Source organism: Hyaena hyaena, unplaced genomic scaffold (assembly GCF_003009895.1).
Source record: "Hyaena hyaena isolate Hyena2069 unplaced genomic scaffold, ASM300989v1 scaffold_64, whole genome shotgun sequence".
Taxonomy (NCBI): Eukaryota; Metazoa; Chordata; class Mammalia; order Carnivora; family Hyaenidae; genus Hyaena; species Hyaena hyaena.
Genome location: NW_024080698.1, coordinates 1,242,184 through 1,254,982, shown reverse-complemented (window position 1 = coordinate 1,254,982; position 12,799 = coordinate 1,242,184). Strand labels below are relative to the sequence as shown.

The 12,799-nt window shown below is 42.7% G+C and overlaps 1 pseudogene; it reads left to right on the top strand.

Annotated features, from left to right (window-relative positions):
• Positions 1-9,506: 9,506 nt before the first annotated feature.
• On the top strand, positions 9,507-10,193 carry LOC120232024 (annotated as a pseudogene).
• Positions 10,194-12,799: the final 2,606 nt, after the last annotated feature.

The following is a 12,799-nucleotide window of genomic DNA, read 5'->3' as shown; positions in this document are numbered from 1 at the left end:
AACATTAGTCAAGTAACTGCCCCCAACAGTTCGTAAAGTCACACCTGTCGATTCACAGTGAATGATATTCTTTTTCCTGAAGAATTAGAAAATACTAGAAGGATCTATTCTGGGATCTCTCCTGGGATCAATATCAAGTTGCCATCATTTTTTACCTTTCCCCCAAATTGGGATGACCTTTACCCTTTCTGATATTGTGGCTGGTACCCAACTTCACACTTCTCTGTACCTTAAACAGTGGGCCACCCAGAAATATTCTTAGACAGTTAAGTATCGTTTTCTTGTTTTCCATCCACATCAGATAGGAAATAAGGTTCTTGTTGGTGCTGTCTCTCGTGTGTAACTCCGCTAACTCGAGTTTTACTTTGACCTTGTGCCTCCGCACACATGCAGATTGCTGGTGGTGTTTTTGCTTATGGTGTTTCTTGTATCATCTGTGGGTTTGTTTGTTTGTTTTTGAAATTCTGAATATGTTAACCTTTCTGTGAAAACTGGTGGTTTCTTGTTTTTGTTTCTTTTGTTGTTATCGCACTCTTTTTAGGTACATGTTCCTTTTTCATCCTGTATGTGTGTCTTAAATCAAAAATATTTTTAAATATAACCCCGATGCTAAAATGGTGTAGCAACAGCCCTGGCTGGCATCTTGCATTTGCTCTGGGAAAGGAGATCAGTGCAGATTCTCTCTTTACATTCTTCCTTCCCTGTCTGAAGTCCTCCTGCCATTTAAAAATAAAAATGGGGAAAGGTGGCTCTGGAGGGATATGCCAGAGGCACTGAGCTGAATGCGGCTGATTGTAAAGGACCAGCATTGACTTTCTAGCCTTGAGCTCAGACTTCTTGGAACCCCCACTCCCCACCCCATGACCACCCTCTGTAGCAGAGGGCCTTTACTCTCTTGTTTTCTTGACTTCCTTCATGACCAGGGCTGCACAAATAGCAAGTAAGAAAGCGATGATGGAAAGGAAGAGAATGGCCCTCATATAGAGAGCTTTGTACATCTCTGCAGATATATGTATTGTGTGTAATGTATAGAGAGAGAGTATTTTTGTGCCCTATGTATGTATGCCATACTTCAATAAAAATTTATATTAAAAAAAAGAACCATGGCTGATGCAGTAAATGTCATGTATATTTATTATCATATGAAGTTTTTTGTCTGTTAATGGAACATATGAAAATAGTTGAATACATGTGGTTGATACGCTTTGGATAGTATGAACTAAAATACAGGCTATGTTTTATGAAAAATTTCACTTTCAGGGTAGTGGGGAGAAAGAGGAGTCTTAAAAAGATAAGCAGCATTTTAATTAGGGTAAGGTAAGCTGCTGTAACAAACAGAAGCAAACCCGTAACGGTTCAAATACTAGAAGCTTTCTTACTTATGTAAAGACCAGGAAGGTCCAGGTAAGCGTGCTTCTCTCTCCCTTGTGGCGATTCAAGTCCAAGACCTTTTCCATCTCATGGCTACATCATCACCCAGGGCCTGGCTGTCAGCCACACCCCTTCAGCGGAAGGGGAAAGGGAGCAAGGAGAAGATTCCCCTACCTTCTTAAAAGTTTCACTAAATTTAAGGAATTGAAATCCTAGAAGACATATTCTCTGACCACAGTGGAATTAACCTACAAAAGGACAACACACGTCTAAGGAATCCGTGTACCAAAGAGTAAGTTACAGGGAAAACTAGATAATATCTCGAACAGAATGACAATGAAAATCAAAACATACCAAAACTTGGGGGCTGCAGCTAATGCAGTGCTTTATGGGAACTCTATAGGTTTAAACACATTAGAAGGAATGTGAGGTCTCTAACTTTGAATGTCCAACTTAAGCAATAACTAGAAGCGCAAGAAAAGATAACAGAAATCAATTAAATACAACACAAAGAACAGGAAAATCACAAGTTGGCTCTGGAAAAGATCAGTAAAATTGAAAACCAGTTTCAAACCAGACTGGGCAGAAAAAAGCCTGTCAGTATGAGAAATGGAAGGGGGAGCATCTCACCGCAGATCCTACAGACATTTATAAAAAGACATTTTTATGCCTATGGAATTGACGGGAAACATTTGAAAACCAGTGTAACTCAATCCTGGGAGGGAGTTGAAAAAGAAAACCATATCTCATTACATTTATTTTTTTTTTTTAATATTTTTATTTATTTCTAGGAGAGAGAGACAGCATGAGCAGGGGAGGGTCAGAGAGAGAGGGAGTCACAGACTGAAACAGGCTCCAGGCTCTGAGCTGGCAGTCAGCACAGAGCCCGACGCAGGGCTCGAACCCACGAACCACGTAATTACATTTAGAAAAAGCATTTGACAAAATTCAGAACCTATTTGTGATAGGAATTTTCAGCAAAGTACAAATAAAAGGCAACTTGCTCAACCTGACAAAGGGGAACTATGTGACCCCTAAATGTAATCTCTTTGATGGTAAAAGACTGATAACTTTTCCTGGAAGACACCAAACAAGGCAAGAATGTCTCTTCTCACTTTTTGTACTCAATAGTGGCTGGAATGTTAACCAGTGCAACAAGGTGAGGGAGGAAATTAAAAACATACAAATTGGAAAAAAACCCATAAATTTGTTTATTTGAAGATGACATGATTGTGTAAATAGAAAATGATAAGGGGTCAACTAATAATACAACTAATAAGCTTAGCAAAGTCACAGGATACAAGGTCAATGTACCAGAATATTTCTGTTTTCATGTACAGGGAATAAGCTACTGAAAATTGAAATGGGGGCGCCTGTGTGGTTCAGTTGGTTAAGCATCCGACTGTGGCTCAGGTCATGATCGTGCAGTTTGTGAGTTCAAGCCCCACATCGAGTTCTGTCCTGACAGCTCAGAGCCTGGAGCCTGCTTCGGATTCTGGGTCTCCCTCTCTCTCTGCCCCACCCCTGCTCATGCTCTGTCTGTCTCTCTCTCAAAAAATAAACATTTGAAACAATATATTAAAAAAATAAACATTGAAACAATTTTTAAAAAGGAAATTGAAATCAAAAATATTTACCATAGCATCAAAAGACAATGAGGGGCAACCTGGCTGGCTAAGTGAGTGAAGCATGTGACTCTTGATCTCAGGGTTGTGAATTCAAGCTCTACGTTGGGTGTAGAGCATACTTAAAAGCAAACAAGCTAAAACAGAAAAACTACTCTTCAAGAGAAAGTTAAGAAAATGAAAAGGCAAGCCTTAGGCAAAACATAACTGATAAGGGACTCATGGTTAGGATGGACAAATGTTTTAGATGGGTAAAATGTTAAAAAACTGAACAAGCATTTCACCAAGATATGATAATGCGAGTAAGCACCAATGCACAAAACTATTAGTCATTAAGAAAATAACTATTGTAATATCACTATTACTCACTAGAGGTAAGTTAAGAAGGCTGGCATTGCCAATTGTCAGCGACAATGTGGAGCAAATGGAAGGCTCTACACATTGCCCATGGTAAGTAAAAAAGCCCAAATACTTTAGAAAACAGTTTGGCACATTATTTTAATTATTGTAGCTTTATAGTAATTCCTGCAGTCAGCTAGTATGAATCTTTCAACTTAATCCTCCTTTATCAAAGTTGCCCTGACTATTCTAGTATAAACATTCCAAAAAACCACCTCCCTTATAAACTTAAATATTATATAACCTTAGGGCCCAGCAATTCCACCCCTCAGTATTTACCCAAGAGAAGTGAAAACATGTTCACATGGAAAATCTGTACAGGAATGTTTATAAAGAGCTTTCTTTATAACAGTCCAAAATTAGATACCCCCCCCAAATTCCATCAGCTGGTATAAAGGGTAAACCGCATGTATACAATGAATGCTATTTCACAGCAAAAAGGAAAAACTACCCATTCACGCAACAACATGGGTGAATATTATGTTGAATGAAAGAAGACGCAAAGAGTACATACGGTAGGAATCAATTTATCTGAAATTCAAGAAAAGGCAGAATTATAGTGAAGACAGATCAGTTGTTGCCAGAGGCTGGGGATTGACTGCAGAGAGGCGGAGGGAGCTTTCCAGAATGATGGAACAGCTCTAGCTCATGATTGTGGTGGCTACGTAACTATCCATATGTCGAATCTCATCAAATTCTACATCTAAAAGTGGTAAGTCTGTATTCATCTGACTAAAGGAAAAATGTGTTAATGTAGAGTTTGGTTAGTGGGTATTTACGGTAAAAGTTTTTTCAAATCTGGGGCGCCTGGGTAGCTCAGTTGGTTAAGCATCCAACTTGAGCTCAGGTCATGATCTCTCTTGAGTTCGAGCTGACAGCTGTGCTGACAGCTCAGCCTGGAGCCTGCTTGGGACTCTGCGTCTTTCTCTCTGCCCCGACCCTGCTCACCCTCTGTCTCTGTCTCAAAAATAAGTAAATATTTTTTTTAAAAATTGTTTAATTTTTTCCAAATCTGTTTTATGTTTCATAATTTTCATTTTAACATGTTTCAAAAGATACGAACTTGAGATGAAATTCGCTAGAGAAAAATACTCCAGATTTTATGGCCTGAGTTATTTTTCACAGGGGCCCCTCTATGTGACCTGCTTAGGGTAAGTAGCACCAGAGATTTACTATCTAGATAATTTATTTAGTAGTTATATGTACATATGAATGTACTCATCCGGTTAATTACTTTATGGTTTTGTTAAGCAGCTTCTGGGATGATGATAGGGTTGGAGTGAGGAGGAAGCTTTGCTAACTAATCCATTTATATGGGCTGAATTATATGATATTGATAATATAAACAGATCAAGTCCACTTTATTATATGATCCCATCCACTGCCTCCATCCACCAACAATCAGGAAGGTTTACTAATAGAACTTGAAAACGTTGTAGGGGCGTCTGGCTGGCTTGGCCAGTGGAACATGTGGCTCTTGGTTTCTGGGTGGTGAGTTCGAGTTCTATATGGGACGTAGAGTTTACATTAAAAAATAATAAATACAATGTAAAGGTAATTAAAATCGTATTGACATCCAGCTAAGGAAGATGCCCGTGGTTGATTTTTCTCTTTTTGAGAGCCATGGTTTTGAAAGCTTTGAGACCTGTCCCTTTAGCATGGCGTCCTCCCTAATGCAACATTGCCAGAAACAAAACCCCTTTCATTTACTACTTATAAAAAGTAGAGCCTCCATTGTGATTATGACTTTCACTTTGCGTGAAAGACCATGGATGTGGTCTCTTTCTCCCGGCTCTTCTGTCATGGCAAACGGCCACAGATACACAAATGAATGAAAGCAGCTGTGTTTTAATAAAACTCTATTTACAAAAACGCGTACTGGGCTGGGTTTGACCTGGGACAAAGTTTGCTGGCCCTGGCTGGAGATTATAAACAGCCCCCCAAACAAATTTGCTACTCGTTATGGCAAAACGTTTGTAGTCAAATAATCGAGGTACTTCTATGAAGAAAACTGATACTGGACATTAACAGTCGGGTTAAGGAAATACTCCCACAAAATGTGGTCGTTTGGCGTATTGCATAATTAAAGCTGGAGGGATTTGAGAAATGGCATGTTCAGGAAGAACTTTCTGACCTTCCTCTGAAGCAGGTCATAAATCTCTCCTTTGACAGGGTGCCTGGCTGGTTCAGGCCGTAGAGCACTCAACTCTTGATCTTAGGGTCGTGAGTTCAAGCCCCATGTTGGGAGTAGAGATTACTTAAAAGGTAGAATAAAACCCTCTTGTGAGAGATTTCCCCCCCCCACCCCCCCGCCAGTACTCAGAGGTTAGGAGCATCCTTGTTTTGCAAAGCAAAGGGGCACAGAGAAGAATCTGAATAAATTTTAGCTTTGCTAGATTTTCTGCTGCTTACGATACACTTCCCTTATGCCCTTTGTCCTATCATGTCTTTCCATGACCTTCTGCTCTTCATCAGAGCAAGCGTAAAAACACTCAGATTATTTTTCTTCCCTTACATAGTGAAGTGTTCATCAGGGAGGCTCCAGATCCAGATATGCATGCCCTTGGACTCTGAGCAACTGGTGTACAAAAATCTCTAGAAAATATGAAGATATTTATCCAAATTGGTTTACAAAATATTTCAAGTATTTGATTACAACTTTGCTTGGGAAAGTGTACTTTAGTAGGTATTACTTTTGCTTTGTTTACCCTTCCAGAAGATTGTATTTTTTAATATTTTTCAAGTAACAAAAGATGGTCGTTAGTTTTGTGAAAACATTACAGCAAACCAAATTCACTCCTGTTGAAGATTTAGTCCCAACATTTCTCTTTCTTGGTTGTGAGTAGTACATGAGGACATGACCAATGTCTCTGACTGATCCTTATGCAATTTGTAGTGCTCCCTATAGTCAGATCAAGTCTCCTGATTTAAAGCAGAGTAACTAGGTAAGAACTTCCAAATGATCGGGGATGTTCAAGTAAAGTTGCCATCATTCAATAGAATTTATTTACTTTTTTTTTTTTTTTCCTGAGAGAAAGAGAGACAGAGTGTGAGTAGGGGAAGGGCAGAGAGAGAGAGGGAGACAGAATCTGAAGCAGGCTCCAGGCTCTGAGCTGTCAGCATAGAACCCATGAACTGTGAGATCATGACCTGAGCTGAAGTCAGCTGCTTAACTGAGCTACCCAGGCGCTCCATTCAATAGAATTTAATAGAGCTAAGAGTTCTTGCCCTCAGGGTCTTATCATCCAAATTAAACAAATATGTTTTTTTTTAATTTTTTTAAATATTTTATTTATTTCTAGGGGAGAGATAGCGTGCGCAGGGGAGGGTCAGAGAGAGTGGGAGTCACAGACTGAAACAGGCTCCGGGCTCTGAGCTGGCAGTCAGCACAGAGCCCGACGCGGGGCTCGAACCCAAGAACCGCAAGATCATGACCTAAGCGAAAGTCGGACGCTTAACCGACTAAGCCACCCAGGCGCCCCTAAACAAATATGTTTTAATAAGTGGAAATAGACCAAAGGAAAAAAAAAAAAAGAGATGATGGTAGATATTATTAGACTCTATTGCTTCTAGCTCTTCCTATGCAGTGTTTGCTATCAAAAAGAACTAATTTTGGGGTTCCTGTCTGGCTCAGTTGGTGGAGCACGCGAGTCTTGATCTCAGGGTCGTGAGTTTAAGCCCCATGCTGGGTGTGGAGCTCACTCTAAAGAAAAAATAAGGGCACCTGGATGGGTCAGTCGGTTGGTTAGGTGTCTGAGTTCTGCTCAGGTCATGATCTCAGTGTTCATGAGGCCAAGCCCCGCATCGGACTCTGTACACAGTCCTCAGCTGTCAGCACAGAGCCACCTTCAAGGCCTCTGTCCCCTTCTCTCTCTCTGCCCCTCCCCCAGTCACACTCTCTCTCTCAAAAATAAAACATAAAAAAAAATCCTAATATTTCTTTCTTATTTAGTGAGAGAAATTTCTAACTGCCTCTTGGGATAATTGAGGATAGAGAAATTACCTGCAAGCAGACTATTCTTGTTTTGCAAAGAATAATTTGAGATGTTCCTTTTAGTTCTATAAATGTAGTGAGTAGACTCCATTGTTCTGATACTTAATGTCTAATAGTAATTGTTATTATTATAATGTGAACCCTAACTTTTATCAATGACATAGGACTCACTATGCAAAGCTCTTTGTTGGAAAGGAAGCTGACCAATGTTTACAAGAGGAGCCTCTTAACCCTGGTAGGTAGTTTATATGTGCTATTTAATTTTAATTTTTATTTATTTTTAAGTACTTTTTAAACATTTTTTTAACGTTTTATTTTATTTTTGTGTGAGATACAGAGTGCCAGCAGGGAGGGGCAGAGAGAGGGGGAGACACAGAATCTGAAGCAGGCTCCAGGCTCTGAGCTGTCAGCACAGAGCCCGACACAGGGCCGGAACCCACGAGCTGTGAGATCATGACCTCTGAGATTCCAACTGACGTCTCTTTGGTCCAAGACTTTGCCATTTCACTATGCTGAGTGGAGGTGAATTATCATAAGATTGTACCCCCCCCCCCTTCCGCAGCAAGAACAGTGGAGAGCACTGGCTATGCCAGTAAAGCAGGTGACAATGAGCAAGTCACATGGTTATGAGAATCTTAGTTGCATCGCCTATAAACAGAAGGGATTACAGAATCAATGCTTCCGTCAAACTAGAACTTGAGTCAAAGGTTGCATTTGTCACAAAATTAGAAAACACAGGTATAGCATAGTTTTCCCTTAAAAGCTACAATTTAGCCCAGTTAAAGAATTATCCTTTGATCTAAGATTTATGTTCTTCCTATATGTTTTGGCATCACAATGTCCTTCATGTAATGAGATACTAGGAGTAACTATTTTTCAGTCTCCTTATTGAACAAAGTGAAATGTTGGTACTGCTTTTTTGGTCCCCTTCCCCCTTTGTTTTTGGAATTTTCTTTTGCCTGTAAAGTCCCAAAGTTTGGGGATGTTCTAGTTATACAGACTATCAAGTCGAATATTTATTGTTAGGGCTACAGAGTAATTTTTTTCCTGGAAATAATTTTTTGAGTTTGAAAAACTCTGATCTATACATAAAGTCTGTTGTAGAAAGACGGCTAAAACTGCAGGGGCACCTGGGTGGCTCAGTCACATAAGTTCACGACTCTTGATTTTGGCTCAGGTCATGATCTTAAGGCTCGTGGGTTTGAGCCCCGCGTAAGGTTCCACGCTGATGGTGTGGAGCCCACTTGGGATTCTCTCTCCTCTCTCTCTGCCCCTCCCCTACTTGCTCCCTCACTCAAAATAAATAAATAAACTTAAAAAAGAAAAAGGAAAGCTAAAACTTGAGACAGAACAAAGACTGAGCATAGCATTCTGTCACACAGAGGGCCACTTAAAGGAATTAGGGGTGGGACACCTGGGTGGCTCAGTCGGTTGAGTGTCAAAGTGTTGCTCAGGTCATGATCTTGCTGTCCGTGAGTTCAAGCCCCACGTCGGGCTCTGTGCTCACAGAGAGGCTGTGGATTCTGTGTCTCCCTCCCTCTCTGCCCCTCTCCCCCAGTGCTCTGTCTTTGTCTCTCAAAAATGAATAAACGTTTAAAATTTTTTTCTTTGGCGCTTCTGCTCTTAGCAGAGCATGAGACACGTGTGGAGGGTTCCCCTGCCTGGAGCCGCACAGGGATGCCTGGGTAATCCAGAGGGCTCACCTGTTCTGGCTTTCCAGACACAGAGTTCAAGCTGGTTGGCCCTACAGCCCCCTCCAAGTGCGAATGAGACTGAGAGAGGGGAAGTGACCTTCTCAAGCCCCTACAGCTGGTAAATTGTGGGGCCGTGCTAGAACCCAAGATTCCTGGCGCAGACCGTCACCCTGACATCATTTCACATTACAGATTCATTCCCAATCTTGGTGGTCATTCTGATGCCTTCCCAATCTTAAATCCTCTGGAGATGGGCCTTACTGTTTCCTGGGCCTCTGGGCTCCATTGTCAGGATTAGTCTTTTCCCCAGGACGTAACAGATCCCCAGACGTCAGCCTGTGGATTCAGCAGAGGATGAGTCCTCTATCTTCCTGTCTTTAGTAAGCCACTCCTCCCAACTGCTCTCCCACCATCCCTGTCCTCATGTCTACCTTACTCCTCAGTTCGGATTTTAGTGAACCTCCCCCCAAAAAGACATTAGAGGGGAAGGCCAAGCACTGGAAGTTTGTCAAGAAGAGGCGGCTCTTGGAACGAGAGGCTTTCTGAATAAGAAGAACCAGCAGCCCCGCGAGGTGCCTAAATTGTACTCAGAACCTCCAAAGAAAAGGGAAACCCCCCAGGGCGGATGGCACTTGGAAGGGGTCTCCCCTTCCAAAGAAGACCACTGCCTCCAGCAGAGGAGCAGAGCGGTCCCTGGATGGGAAAGCTGCGGTGCCTTGGCTGACCCCTGCCCCTTCACAGAAGGGTGGGTCTGTTGTGGCTTAAGTAGATTTGCTGGGGGAGGACCGGAGTGCTCTTCCAAAGACTGGGAGCCACCCAGCTCGCCCCCAGAAGAAGGGTCCCCGGAAGAACCCTGCTCAGAGAAATGCCCTGAAGAACACCCAATTTCATTTAGAGCATAAATGCTCTGAAGCATCCCAGAAGATGCCAGGGAAAATGGTGGCAATTGACTGAGAGATGGTGGGCACAGGACCCAAGGGGCACATCAGTTCCTTGGCTCGATATAGCGTCATCAGCTACCACAGAGCTGTGCTTTATGATGAGTACATCCCCCCACATCCCGCCCCTCAACCCGAAGACCAAGTGCCCGGAGAATGCCACTTGCCCTGAAGCGTCTCACCAAGAAGCTCCTGAACTGGGACATCCTGGTTGGGAAACGTGGACATTCCTCTGAGGAAGATGCTCGGGCCACCATGGAGCTGTAGTGCCCAGCGCTGCCCCATGACCCATATGAGCCACCTCAGCCCTGCAGGCCTTGGCCTCCTGTCGTGTGGTCCAGGCATCACAGCACGGGCCTCTGCCGGGAGGTGGTTAGAAATGCAGAAGCACGGGCTCCACCCAGAACCCACTGAATCAGAAGCTGCATTTTAACAAGATCTACAGGAGATTTGTACACAGAGCCTTGCCCAAGATGATCCCCAGGCTCCTTTCCCAACAAGATTCTGAACGTTGGCCATTGGCAACGCCCCGGCCTGCTCACTGTGGTAACAGGTGCAGCACTCAGTCATCAGAGTGGGAAGGCCAAAGAAAATCATGGGCTAAAATAACTGAAGCGATAAGGACGCATATACAAATGAGCAACACAGATGGTTCTGGGAGGGCGAGATGAGCGCCCACTGGAGTCATATTGGTGGTGGGGAAGGCGGATAGAGCAAGGACTCAGGAGAGGTGGGGACAAATGTCCAGAAGGAGGGGGCATAGTCTGCGGCCAGGGAATGGTGAACCTCACTGATTGACTGTAGCAGAAGGCCTGACTAGGAGATATTAAGAGAGAAGTAAGATTAGAATGTAGGGTTGGCATAGACTGAAGCTCAGACTTCAGGCCAAGGTATTTGGACTTTGTCCTCTTTATAGTGAGAAGCCGCCGAAGGCTATAGAGTTTCAATACAAGTGTTATTGAGAAGGTCAGTGGTCTGACAGATTGCACTATGTCAGTGGGCTTTATTTGAAAGGGACATGTTCACACTGGGCTTATGTCTATGCCTAGCTGTGTAGGTGAAGCCGCTTCCTTAAAGTAGGATGTGTTTTCTGTCTTTTCTACCTATTCTGGCACTTTGTCCTCTGATATGTATTCTCAGAGACCTTGATCCAACGCCCAGAGTCATGCTGAGTATTTCCTGGCTTTGAGCCAGGCTTTGCTAAGAGAGTGTCTGTTAAAGGTCCAGGAAACGTAGACCCCCACCCATCCCCAGAACACTGTGTCTGGCCTGGGAATTGAGGCGTGGGTCCATATCCAACAACCACATCCCCCCAGCTTTAAATTGCAGGGGTGACGTTAGTGTTCCAGTGAAGTTCTAACGCACCGTGTTCTCAGGCAAGTGTAGCTCTTGATCTGATTCATGCTCTTTGAATTTACAGCAAGACCATTTGTGGGAGTATAGTGTCTACTGGTGCCGATAACTACAAGTTTTCAGGAGCAGTTAAGTGCGTCCGAATTTGAAGTATTTGCCACAGGGTGAGTAATGTGGCATTTAACCGTTGGGTGATCTTTTTCAGTAGAACTTTGTTAAAGACCAGGTATGTGTCCTCATTTCTTTTGTGGTTCTAGACTTTTATTTTTAAGAACAGTCTTTAAGTAGCAGAGAACTGAAACACCCTAAGGCTCAAGCACTTTATAAATCAGCCCATTACGCTGTGGATGCAATTACGTTGTTGGCCAATGATGTCACTTTAGGACATTATTAGGTGTTTTTGTTTGTGTGTATGTTGTGTTGTTTTGTAATGTCTGGAGGATAGACCACCAGGAAGGCACAGTGGTGAAGTATTAGTATCAATAACAGTCACTCTGGGTTGCAGTGCTCTGGTTGACAATGGCCATAGAAACCCCCTCGTATCCCCTATTATTGATTATCACCAATTTGGGCCTGAGATACACAGAAACACTTACTTCTTATCAGGCTGCAAGATCAGCTCAGGGCCACACATGGTGCTGTCCGCGCCTGTTGGAAATACAAATTATGCATCGTTACAACTCAACGACAACAAAAAATCAGATAATCTGATTCAAAGAGGGGGCAGAGGACTTGAATAGACATTTCTCCAAAGATGATACACACATGCCAACAAGCATATGAAAGATGCTCTCAGTACCACTAAGCATCAGAAAAATGTCAAACCCACAAGAAATTATTGGTGAGATTGTACAGGATGCAACCGGTATGGAAAATGATACGGAGTTTCCTCAAAAAACTAAAGATGGAACTGCCATATGATCCAGCAGCCCCACATCTGAATACATATCCACAACAACTAAAAAGTAGGATCTTGAGGACCTATTTGCACAAGCAATTTCATAGCAGCAATATTCACAATACTCAAAAGATACAACCAGCCCACCTGTCCGACAGGTAAATGGGTAAATAAAATGTGGTATATACAAACAATAGAATATTATTCCGTTTTTAAAAAGGAAGGAAATTCTGGGGCACCTGGGTGGCTCAATTGCTTAAACATCCGACTTTGGCTCAGGTCATGATCTTGCAGTTCATGGGTTCAAGCCCCGCATCAGTCTCTATGCTGACCGCTCAGAGCCTGGAACCTGCTTTGGATCCTCTCTCTCTGATCCCGTGCCCTCGTGTTCTTTCTCTCTCAAAAATAAATAAGCATTTTTAAAAAATTGAAAGGAAGGAAATTCTGACATGTGGATGAACCTTGAGGACATCATCCCAAGGGAAATAAGCCAGCCAGTCACAGAAAGACAAATACTGTATGATTCC